The sequence below is a fragment of the Panthera uncia genome (genome assembly GCF_023721935.1).
Source record: "Panthera uncia isolate 11264 chromosome B3 unlocalized genomic scaffold, Puncia_PCG_1.0 HiC_scaffold_1, whole genome shotgun sequence".
NCBI classification, from domain to species: domain Eukaryota; kingdom Metazoa; phylum Chordata; class Mammalia; order Carnivora; family Felidae; genus Panthera; species Panthera uncia.
Window position 1 is genome coordinate 78,820,167 of NW_026057582.1, and position 10,987 is coordinate 78,831,153.

Below are 10,987 nucleotides of genomic sequence, written 5' to 3' on the forward strand. Positions count from 1 at the left end.
CCTGAACTCCCTCCTCCCACAGACACACTCGATCTATAGCTACCTATGGAACAATTTCCTCTGGAAAAAAAAAAAAAAAAAAAACAAAAAAACCCTAAATACTAGCTAAGCAACTCCTACACCTCAGACAAATGAGAAAAAATCCACACCAAAGTGGGTTGGTGAAGCTGAGACACAATTTCACTATAAACCGTACCCCTGGAATGGTTACCCACAATCAGGAGGGAACTCAAAACCTGGAGCTTTTCCCTAAGGAGCTAAGGGTTTGAACCCCCATATTGGGCTCTCCAACTTTTAAGACCTGTATGTGAGAGATGAGCCCCTAAACATTTATCTAGTTTTCAAAATTACCAAGAGCTTTTTTCCATGAGACTCACAACACTATAGTAAACTGAGAAATAAATGGCTTTTAAAGGGCTGGCAAGCTCAGACTCCCCTGCCCCAAGTACCAGCGCAGAAGCATGGAGAGGCTTGCAGACTTTATGTGAAAGAGGCTTATTTTCTTATCTTAAGGCACTGGCCTAAGGGCCAAGCAACTAATCTGGCACACATCTAGAGCCTGATGGGGTAGTTCCAGTGACAGAAGCTAGTAAGTGTCATCTTTATGCTCTCCCTCTGCATTGTTCTAGCTCTCTGGCACTTCATGAAAAGGAGCGGATTCCCCAGTTTTCTGACTGCCCCCTAGGAAATACTTCTTGAATGCCTGGCCCTGGCTGGAGGTCAGGGGGGTTGTGTTTCTGGGTCCTACCAGACTGTAACAATCAGAGAGACAACTCTAGGCTTGTTGTCACCCCCAGGGAACTGGGCAGACAGGAGACTAAAGCACACCAGTCTTTCTGTGACATAGGCTTCTTTCTTTGTCCTGGAGCTACAGACTGAGGGTCAGGCTTCTAGTTTGGCAAAGATCTAGAAAGTTACTGAAGTGCACCCTGGAGACAGAGGCAGATGGATGCCATCCTGCATTGTTCCCTTGGCCCTGCTCCAGCTGGCTGGGATCTCCCACAAAAGAACTTATACAGTCATCTTGGACCCCGATTTTTATGACCGCCATCAAGGGATACCTCAAGATTGTGTGGCTCTGGTTGACAGAGGGGGCTTAAGCTTGTGGATCCCACAGGACTATAAAGTATGGAGAGGGTTCTTAACTGATTACTCTACCCCCAGGGCACGGCAAAGGGCAACAGACCCAGCACCCAGTCTTGCTAAGAAAGACATCTACTAGCTTGTCTTCATAGCTGTGGCCTGAGAGGCCAGCTTCTAATGAAGTACACATCAAAGAACTCCCTGTAATCCTCCCAGAGAACTCAGAAGCAGGTGCATTCTTTGTGTTCTTCCTATGCTGTGCTCTGCAGAGGCAGTATCCCCTGGAAGGGAGCTTGTGCATACATTTGATGTCCTGATTTTTATATCCAGAGCCCAGTTTTTGTGGCAGTAACCAAGGGGATGCCCCTTGACTGCTGTCTCTGGTGGCCTGTGGGGCTTGCATTCCTGGGTCCCAGGGGACTCTAACCAGATGAGAAACAGGTTCTGGTAGGTGGCCACACCTAGAGCACTGCACAGATAGATGAATGAAACATATTTTCAGTCTTTCTGTGGAGAAGACCTATCTGTCCTGGAGGTTAGGCCTGAGGGGCAGGCTTGTGGTGTGGCACACATTTATGGCCATTCTTAGGCATGCTCCAGGGATATAGGTCAGTGATCTCCCTCTACCTCACCAGTATCTCCCAAAAAGGAACTTACACAGTCATCTGGGCCCTGATTTTTCCAACTCTTAACGACAGGACACTTCTAGATTGCCCAGCTCTAGTGGCCAGTGGGACTTATGCTTATCTTCTCACAGGACTACATATATTTGCATACTTTAAAATCTGCTGCCTTAGGTCTGTCTTTCATCAGCCCGAATTTAGGTGTTGACTATGATCTTCCCTTTGGGACATGACAGGTCTTGGCATACTCTCAAGTACTAAGTGTAAATTAAAAAGAAAATATGCTGCTTGGACTACTATGAAAAATCGTATGTCAACAAATTGGACAACTTAGAAGAAATGGATAAATTCCTAGAAACATACAACCTAGCAAGACTGAGTCATGAAGAAATAGAAATATGAACAAACTGATTGCTGGTAGGGAGACTGAATCAGTAATCAGAAATCTCCCCACAAACAAAAGTTCTGGACCAGACAGGTGAATTCTAGCAAACATTTAAGAATTAATACCAATCCTTCCCAAACTCCTTCAAAAATTTGAAGAAGGAATACTTCTAAACTTACTTTATGAGGACAGCATTGCTCTGATACCAGAACCAGATATGACACTACAAGAAAAGAAAATTACAGGCCAATACCCTTGATGAACATAGACAAAAAAATCCTAAACAAAAATATTAGCAAACTAAATTCAACAATACATTAAAAGGATAAAACACCATGATCAAGTGGGATTTATTCGAAAGATGCACAGGAATTCATCATCCACAAAGTTAATATGACATTTCACATTAGCAAAATGAAGATAAAAATTACATGATCTTAACAGATGCAGAAAAAAACTTTGAAAAAATTCAACATCCACTTATGATAAAAACTCTGAAGAAAGTGGGATGTACCTAAACATTATAATCTATAGGACAAGCACATACCTAGTATCATACTCAAGGTTGAAAAGCTGAAAGCTTTTCTTCTAAGATCAGAAACGACACAACAGTATGGGAAGTCCTAGCCAGAGCAATTATGCAAGAAAAAGAAATAAAAGACACCCAAACTGAAACAGAAGTAACACTGTCACTATTTGCAGATGATATGTTATATTTGTATAAACCCTAAAGACTCCACCCAAAAACTATTAGAACTTAAGAACAAATTTAAGTTATTCAAACAAAGGTTGAATGACACAAAATAAACATAGGAAAATCTGCTGTTTTATTACACTATTAATAAACTATCAGAAAGAGAAATAAAAAAGCAGTCCCATTTATTATTATGTCAAAAGTAATAAAATACCTAGGAATAAACATAACCAAGGAACTCAAAGACCTGTACACTGAAAACTATAGAATATTGATTGATGAAAACTAAAAAAAGACACAAATAAATGGAAAATTTTTGCTGTGCTGCTAGACTGAAAGTGGTATTGAAGTGTCCATACCACCCAAAGCAATCTACAGATGCAACGTTTTCTGTATCAAAATTGAATGGCTATTTTCACAATAAAAGAACAATCCTAAAATTTGTAAGGAACCACAAAAGGCCTCAGAAAGCAAAAGTGATCTTGAGAAAGAACAGAGATGAAGATATCATGCTTCCTGATTTCACACTATATTACAAAGCTAGAGTAATCAAAACAGTATGGCATTCTCATAAAACCAGACACATAGTTCAATAGCACAGAATGGAGAGTCCAGAAATAACCCCATGCATATATGATCATTAATTTATAATCTAGGAACCAAGAATGTACAATGAGGATAGATCAGTTTCATCAATAAATAGTGCTGCAAAAAATGGACAGCCATATACAAGAGAATGAAATGGGACCACTATCTTACACCATGAATAAAATGACTCAAAATGGATCAGAGATTGAACACAAAACCTGAAACCACAACATTCCTAATAGAAACATAGGTGGCAAGCTCCTTAATATCAGTCTTGTGATGATTTGTTGGATTTGACACCAAAGGCAAAAATAAACAAGTGGGACCACAGCAAGGGAACCACCAATAAAATGAAAAGGCAACTTTTTCAATAAGAAAAATGTTTGTGTATCTTGTCTGATAAGGGGTTAATATCCAAAATCTATAAAGAATCCATACAACCCAACTGCAAAAAAAAAAAAAAAAAAAAAAAAAACTGATTAAAAAATGGGCAGAGAATCTGAATAGACAGTTTTCCAAAGAAGATATATAGACAGACATCAGGTACATGAAAAGATGCTCTACATCATTAATCATCGGAAAAATGCATATCAAAGCCACAATAAGATATCACCTCAAACCTGTTTGAATGGCTATTATCAAAAAAAAACAAAAAATAAAAATAACAAGTGTTGGCAAAGATAGAGGGAAAGGGAAACCTTGTGCACTGCTGGTAGGAATAAATTGGTGCAGCCACTATGGAAAAGAGTATGGAGAGCCCTTAAAAACTAGAGCTACTAAGTAATCCAGCAATTTCATTTCCAGGTTTTTATCCAAAGGAAATAAAAACATTTTTAAACATTCAAAAAGATACATACACCCCCCATGTTCATTGCAGAAATACTTACAATAGCCAATATATGGAAACAACCTAAGTGTCCATTAACGAATGAATGAATTAAAAAATGTGGGTACGCACGCGCACACACACACACACACACACACACACACACACACACACAAACTGGAATATTTTTTTCAGCCATCGAAAAGAAGAAAATCTTTGTAACAACATGGATGGACTCCGAAACACTCCTGTCTAAGTGAAATGTCAGAAAGAGAAAGACAAATACCATATGATCTCACTTATATGTGGAATCTAATACATACACACACACACACACACACACACACACACACACACACACACACCAAACAAGCTCATGGATGCACGGAAGAATTTCCCGGAGGCAGGGGGTGGGTGGTAGGCAAAATGTGTCAGGGGAGTCAAAAATTATAAACTTCCTGTTAGAAAATAAGTAAGTCACGGGGCGCCTGGATAGCTCAGTCAGTTGAGCATCTGACTCCGGCTCAGGACATGATCTTGTGGTCTAGGAGTTCCAGCCCCGCGTCGGGCTCTGTGCTGACAGCTTAGAGCCTGGAGCCTGCTTCGGATTCTGTGTCTCCCTCTCTCTCTCTGCCCCTCCCCCGCTCATGCTCTGTCTCTCTGTCAAAAATAAATAAACATTAAAGAAAAATAATAAAAAAAGAAAATAAATAAGTCCCAGAATGTAATGTACAGCACGATATTCATACTTAATAATGTTATAATACATATTTAAAAGTTTCTAAGAGAGTAAATCTTGAGAGTTTCTTATCATAAGAAAAATATTTTGTAATTACATACAGTAGCAGATGATAACTAGACATTGTGATTTTCATTTTGTAATGTATACAAGTGTGGAATCATGTTGTACAACTGAAGCTATACAATGCTATGTCAATTATACCTCAATTAAAATGCCAGAACAAGGGGCGCCTGGGTGGCTCAGTCGGTTAAGCGTCCGACTTCAGCTCAGGTCACGATCTCGCGGTCCACGAGTTCGAGCCCCGCGTCGGGCTCTGGGCTGATGGCTCAGAGCCTGGAGCCTGCTTCCGAATCTGTGTCTCCCTCTCTCTCTGCCCCTCCCCCGTTCATGCTCTGTCTCTCTCTGTCTCAAAAATAAATAAATGTTAAAAAAAATTAAAAAAATAAAAAAAAAATGCCAGAACAAAACAAAACAAACCATTTAACTAGGTCCTACCATGAGATGCTCTTTTAATCAGAATTACTTTTGTCCAGGATATTTTTGTCTTCGTTTTGCCTTATGGCTACCATTCTCAATCCTGACAGGTCTCTGTAGTCTCCTTTTGATTTGTATCCATAGGTGTAAGAAATCCTGAGAAATTCTCATTCTATATAAGGCAAGGAGCTGTCCAAACTTTGAAGAGTCTGGAGTAAAGGTGCAAGGGTGTAGGCAAGGTTGAAAAGGAAACGTGAGGTTGATTCTCTGTTCCTACCACAGCTACTGATATAGTTGTGGAAAAGATAAAATTCCTCAGAATCATTCTCTGCAATTCTTTTTTTTTTTTTTTTTTTAATTTTATTTTTGGGACAGAGAGAGACAGAGCATGAACTGGGGAGGGGCAGAGAGAGAGGGAGACACAGAATCGGAAACAGGCTCCAGGCTCCGAGCCATCAGCCCAGAGCCTGATGCGGGGCTCGAACTCACGGACCGTGAGATCGTGACCTGGCTGAAGTCGGACGCTTAACCGACTGCGCCACCCAGGCGCCCCATGCAATTCTTAATTCTTTATTCTTGGATATTTTATTTCTCAACCTTTTAATAGTCTCACGTACTCTATTGAGACCATTTCTGTTATATAAACATTAAATATTGGGCATTTTTAGAATATCTGAGTCAACAGTGAATATCAGGAGTTTTGATTTATTTTTAGGAAGACATGTTCAGAACATGGAAAAGGTTATGGTTGTAGTTGTTTCTAAATAAGGTAGAAAACTCCAAATTGAGAATCTCTCACGGCAACTTAGTATTAGAAGAGTACAAAAAAGCAGAACTTCCCTCCTTCCCCCCAGAAAATTTCATATAGAAAAAAAAATGACACATACAAAACAAAAAGTCAGAAGAAAATAGGTTCCACAAGCCTTGCACAAACAACTACAATTTTTCACGAGGCACATGCCTTGCTTTTAAATGAGAACTTAAAAATATACAATTTAAAATTTAAAAATTCTATGGTTTTATTTAAAATATAGAGATAATAAACATTTAGCCATTATAGCACAGTGAAATTATAGTTTGTTATAGTCCCTCTGCCCAAACACATACCAATAATACATGAAACATACCAGTAGAAGACCAAAATACACAGCCAGCCTGAAAAGTAAAATAAATAACTTTTCAAAGTGAAAACTGAAAGAAATGAAAATAGTAAAATGTTCTGAATACACAAGCTTTCTGCCCTTAAGAAGCAGGTGATGGTAAGCAGAATTTAGCATTCTGCATGGTAAATAACACTCCTTAAAGACAAGGCTCTCTAGATTATGAAATAGGACTGAGAAAAATTGCTGAACACTCCCTATGGCTAGGGTTTTTAGCAAGCTGCAGGCTGGGAGTGGGAAAAATGGATATTCTTGCAACAAGGCAATGGTCAAAGTAGCCCAGTAGCAAACTGACTGGAACTACATTGTCCCTAACAACGTCATTGAATAGGAGCCCTTCAAGATCATCATATGCTCTTGGTTCTAGGCTAAGGATAGTAAGTCTGGATAAATACTATGCAAATGCATTTAAAGCATAGCTAAAGGGAGGAAACAAAGAAACAAGTGAAATTCCTCTCACAAACCAAAATCTGAAATAGGGAAAGGTCTAATGTCATAACAGACACCGTTAGTGCCCCTTATCTCCTCATTCTCACTGCTCAAGTGCATATTGGTCTGACTTTCAACCCCTGTATTTCTTTGTCTTTGTTTTCCTATGTGGGCACTGAACCCTGCTTTGCCTAGTGTCTAGCATACTAAAAGTGATGGACTAATGCCTTTGGGGAGCAGCCTCAAACTGACTAAAGGAAATTGGTACATAAATACTAGTATTACCCTTGGGTAGGATAACTCTGAGAGGTCTGTTCTACACTGGCTCCCAAAGTTTCCTTGTAGGATTGACCATTAGTTACACACAGGGGTAACTGTTTCAGTAATACACCGATTATTGGTTGTTTTTTTCCCCTGGCTCTCTTGTTGTCCATTATTCTACTACTGTTTCCTTCACCTCCCAATAAACAACGTGCACTCACATCCTTTACTCAGAGTCAGTTCCACAGAGAACCCAAAGTAAGACAGATGCTGAGAGGACAGCCAAAAATAGCAGCAAGAACTAAGATAAATTGTCTCAGGGAGAAATTAACACGGTGGAAGAGTTGAAAGAAATCTTTAAAATAAATGTTTAGTGCCCAAATGTGAAGAATAAATTATATTAAAGAAAAGCAAGGACTAACGGAACAAAAATAGGCAGAAATGAAGCAAGACCAAGAAGATATGAAACAAATATAATTTGAAATTTTGGAAAGGAGATACACAGTCTTCAAAATTCAAATGCTTGAGAGATGTAGTCAACCTGGCATTGGACAACATGGAAAAGTCACTGAATTAAAAGAGAAATTCATCCAGAATATAACATGAAAGATTTCAAAAAAAGAAGAAAGGCAGGTAGGATAGAGAGATAATGAAGGTATAGAGGATAGATTATAAATTGTGCAGCCCTGACTTCTATCACATGATAGTCCCAGAAAAATAAAATGGAGGAAATAGCACAGAAGCAATATTTGACAAGATGAGAATTTTCCAAGTATCTTAAGATCAAAAATGGATTCAAATATCAAGCTAGGGTAAACTGCAGAATAATAAAAAAGTAAATCATCTTAGAAGCTGCCAGACACAAAGAACAGATAACCTACAAAAGAAAGGTATTTGGACTGACAGGAAATTTCTCATCAGAAACCTAGCTACCGGACAGGATGCCTGGGTGTCTCAGTCGGTTCAGCGTCTGACTTCACCTCAGGTCATGATCTCATGGTTTGTGAGTTCGAGCCCCATGTCGGTTCTGTGCTGACAGGTCAGAGCCTGGAGCCTGCTTTGGATTCTGTGTTTCCCTCTCTCTCTGCCCCTCCTCTGCTCATGCTCTGTCTCTCTGTCCCTCAAAAATGGATAACCATTAAAAAAAAAGGATACCAGATAATAATGGAGAAATATTAAATTGCTGAGGGCACTAATTAAAACTCTAAGGGGAAATAGTGCCTGTGAAGGCCATGAGTGTACAATGCTGGTAAGTTATGACATAATCATGGATTTATAGGAAAATATTTATAAGCCCAAATACATCAGTAAATGTGTTCTCCCAAAGCCCATCATTCCATAGAGAGACTTGGGCCAGACACTTTCTGCAGCAATATGAAGAATGTTCTAGGAGAGCAGTCCTGTCTCTTTACACTCTCATGCACTTATCAGGAAACTGGAGGAGAGGGAGCAGTGGCAGGAAATACCCAGTCAGCTCCATGTCTGGGACATCCTGGCTGAGAAGTGTCTTTGATAGGCCATTTGAAGTTCATACAGACACTGTCTTGTTCTACTGTTCCAGTTTTGCTGAGCTAACTCATTGCAAAGCAAGCACAAGGGGAAAGGGAAAGATCCACCACACCAAGACTGTTCATGAAATCCATGTTTGTCTCTCTAAATGAAAATAAAAAGATATTTTCTGGCATAAAAACACTAAGAAGTCGGCCATTGATACCCACTGTAGAATGGCAAGCAAAATATCATGAAATACTCTCTTACTAATGTTCACCCAAATATACTGATAATTATGTTAGTCTTTTAATGCATTAATAAGCTGGCAAGAATCCTCAGAGGGCAAAAGAGAAAATAAGGACCCAGAGAGGGAGGCAGAACACAGAAGCTCACTTTTACTCTGAGGGCTTGCTTACTATTCCTGGTCATTTTGTGCTTTAGTTTCCATGCCCTCATGATACCTAAAGGTTGGGAAATAAAGAAAGTTCCAGATGAATAATCTGTAGTAGATATCCCATACACATGGATCAGACACCAAGAAGAGCTGCATTATCAGTGTAAAGAATTGTAGGAAGTAAATTGGCCTCTTTTTATCATCATCATGTAGAGACAAGTCGCAAGAAAGTTGGAAATGAATTTTGAAAGCTAGCCGTTCAGCTAATCAGAATCCACACTCCAACTTTTACCAGTACTAGGCTTCAAAATAAGAATGAAAACAGCATGTTCTCATTTTATGTAATGCAAGTAGCCCTTGTATAAAAAATATGTTAATGATTTAATGTCTAATGATTTAATGTTTAATGTTTAATGTCCTAAAAAGATTAGAGGTCCAAAGTAAAGAAAACTGGCTGGCATGGGCACAACACACACACACACACACACACACACACACATTTATATATTTATATATTTATACATTTAAATAGATACATCTAGAAAAGTAAGAAAAAGTATACCTACTCCTACAACTAACTAAAAATTAGTATTTTTTAATATCTTCTCCACAGTCCATTCTCTATTTCCTCAATTGTCGTCAATAAGCACTGTAGTAAATGTGTTTCTTTACCTAACAAGGTAACCCAAACTTTCATTTCTTTTGGGTCCAAGCCCTTGGTGGCCTTGCCTGTATTAAGCCACTATAGTTTTGTTGATATTTATCCCTATGTATGAGAAGAGCTGTAAACGCTGAAGGGTACTCTCTGGGTTGCAGAAATATTTATTATGCTCCCATTATGTAACAGCAAATATATTTTACCTTGAAAATTTGTATTATTCAGTATTAATTAGTAATCGGTATTAACAATCTATATTAATCACCTTGGCCATTAAAGAAAAAAAAAATGTATAGCTAAAAGTGAGTGGTAAATAGGTGGATAAATCCAAATGAACATTAATTTACAAGACAATAATAATGTCCTTGTTTTTAAAAAAAACCAGATATAGAGAAGGGGGCAATTAAAGACAGTGATATAGGAAGACCTCAAACTCACTTCTTCCCATGGACATGCCAAATCTAGAGCTATATATGGAACAATTTCCTCTAAAAGACATCCAAAAACTAGCTGAGTGACTCTTACACATTGGGCAAGCAAGAAAAAAAAAATCTGCTTCAAAGTGGGTAGGAAAGGCTGAGACACAATCTCACCATAACCTCTGGTGGGGTAACCTGTGAGTAGGAGAGAATTCAAAACCCAAAGCTTCTTGTGGAGGGATAAAGGCTTTGAACCCCACATCAGGTACCCCATATTTTAAGACCTGCACTTAAGAGATGAACCCCTAAAACATTTAACTCTGAAAGCCTATGGAGTTCACATTCATGAGCCCCACAATGCTATAGTGAACTGAGAAATGGTTTTTAAGAGGCCTGTGCTTGGACTCAGCTACCCGAGGGCCCAGGGTTAAGGCAACCATTTGAAAAGTGTGCAGGAAAGTGTGTGAAAAAGCATTCTTTGCTTATCTTCACATATTGACCTAAGGGGAGAACATTTACTTTAATACACATCTAGGGCCCAGTAGGGTGTTCTGGGGGCATGGATGTCTGCAGACGCCATCTTTGTGTTCCCCTCTGCCTTACTCTAATTCACTGGAATTTCCCAGAAAGGAGATAGTTCCCTACCTCTGTATGCCAATGTTTTTGGCTGCATTCTGGAGGATAGCCCTTGATTGCATGGCTCTTGTGGCTGGCAGGGCTTATGTTCTTGGGTCCCATGGCACTGTAACAATCAGAGAGA